Raw genomic sequence first — 2,251 nt, 5'->3', positions numbered from 1 at the left:
TAGCTAGGCTGTGTAGCAGGAGGTAGGGGGAATCAGCAGGTTATGAAGTTGCTCATAAGAATTAAGCTCACTTAACCTAAAAGCACACCAAAGAACAAAAATCTTCTTTTGGAACAAAGACCTCCAGTTTTGTTTTGTTTTTAAAGATTTTATTTATTTATTTGTCAGAGAGAGAGAGAGCACAAGCAGGTGAGAGGCAGGCAGAGGGAGAAGGAGGCTCCCTGCTTAGCAAGGAGCCCAACGCAGGACTTGATCCCAGGACCCTCAGATCATGACCTGAGCTGAAGGCAGATGCCCAACCTACTGAGCCACTCAGATATCCCTAAAGATTTCTTGTTTTGCTCTAGTGTCTATATAGTGAACCCAAGTTATATTAGCACTATTTTTCTAAAAAGACCCAAAGTGTCAGGAAAAGACACAAATGAAATCAAGCATGAAAATTTGTGACTCAGTTTCTCAATAGGGAAGAACTTTTTTACCCTTAATATGACACTCCCTCAGTAATCTACTTGGTCACATGGGAAAATACTAAGTACAGGATAGGCATAAAATGTAAATATACGTATAATATATATTTATGTTAAAAACATAATGAAATATAAAAGCTTGAATACATTATATTGTAGAACAGTTAAAATAATCTACAATCAATGAGAACATTTATCTGAATATCACATGCAGACTGGAGAGAAGTCAGAAGTAAGTGATGAGAAACGGTACAATAACAACATTCATTCTGCTGGGACTTACGGATGACCCTGAGCTGCAAGTTCTGATTTTTATCTTTCTCTTTCTGACCTACACACTGAGTGTAACTGGAAACCTGACCATCATCACACTCACTTTTGTGGATTCCCACCTTAAAACACCCATGTACTTTTTCTTAAAAAATTTCTCCTTCTTGGAGATCGCATTCATATCTGCCATTATTCCCAGATATTTGTATAGCATAGAAACAGGTGACAACATTATTACTTACAATGCTTGTGTTATCCAAGTGTTTTTTACTGACCTCTGTGGGGTATCAGAGTTTTTTTCTGCTAGCCGCCATGTCCTATGATTGCTATGTGGCCATCTGCAAACCCTTGCATTATATGATCATCATGAGCAATGGTGCCTGCAGGACTCTCATCATCTGTTCTTGGATGGCTGATTTATGTATAATAATCCCACCACTTAGCCTGGGTTTAAATCTAAAATTTTGTGACTCTAACATAATTGATCATTTTGGCTGTGATGCATTTCCCTTAGTGAAAATCTCATGTTCAGATACATGGTTCATGGAATGGACAGTTATAATCTGTGCTGTGCTGACCTTGAATATGATACCTACATGTGTGGTTCTGTCATATGCTTATATCATCAAGACAATTTTTAGATTCCCTTCTGTCCAACAAAGGAAAAATAACTTTCAACCTGTTCTTCCCACATGATTGTGGTCTCCATCACCTATGGCACATGCATTTTCATCTACATGAATCCTACAGCAAAGGAAAAAGTAACCATTAATAAAGTGGTTTCACTGCTCATTTTCTCTATTTCACCTACATTGAACCCATTTATTTATACTTTGAGAAACAATGAAGTTAAGAAAGCCTTTGAGGACTCAGTCAAAAGAATTTGCCTTTCTCTCAATTAAGTAAAAGAAATATTATTTTTTAAAATATCTCAAAAACAAGAATAAATATCCACAGTTATTTTATTTTGAAATCTATAATCTTGTTTTTTAATAGCATATATTTCTGTTGCATTAATTTTCTCAACACTTTTTTAACCAATCTTCCATTGAGCTCTGCTCATGCCATTCTTGTGTTTTGATTTTTCAAACCAATATTTGATAGTTTTGCATATCAATTTCTAAAAAACCATTCTGAAGAGAAATTAACTTCTTAATTTTGTTACAATATATAATAAGAGTTATTCCTCGGGGAAATATAGGGTAAAATTGTTTGTAGCTCTTCAATATACACAATAATGATATGTAAACACATGTAATAAGAGTACTTATAGGTAAAATGTCTAAAATGGATGAATAATCACATAATTTAAAATGTATGTGAAAAAGAGTAATGGCACTTCCAATACTGAGAAAATAGATGAAAATATACTATAATGAACACACAGAAACACTGGATGATATGTAATAAATATTCTCTTAACTCTATAGCTGAAATCATCGCAAAGTGGTCAACAGGAGGTATCAAAAATAAAGATTCAACTAAAAGTACAGTAATAATCTACAAAATGACTA

General features: G+C 34.2%; 1 pseudogene across 1 annotated transcript; it reads left to right on the top strand.

Annotated features, from left to right (window-relative positions):
- The first annotated feature begins 679 nt into the window (after positions 1 to 679).
- LOC308347523 (olfactory receptor 6C2-like) lies at positions 680 to 1,643 on the top strand (annotated as a pseudogene). The gene has a single exon. The product of its transcript is annotated as an olfactory receptor 6C2-like (transcript).
- The last annotated feature ends 608 nt before the right edge of the window (positions 1,644 to 2,251 follow it).

The sequence above is a fragment of the Martes martes genome, assembly GCF_963455335.1.
Source record: "Martes martes genome assembly, chromosome: 8".
NCBI classification, from domain to species: domain Eukaryota; kingdom Metazoa; phylum Chordata; class Mammalia; order Carnivora; family Mustelidae; genus Martes; species Martes martes.
This window is presented reverse-complemented; position numbering and strand designations above follow the sequence as displayed.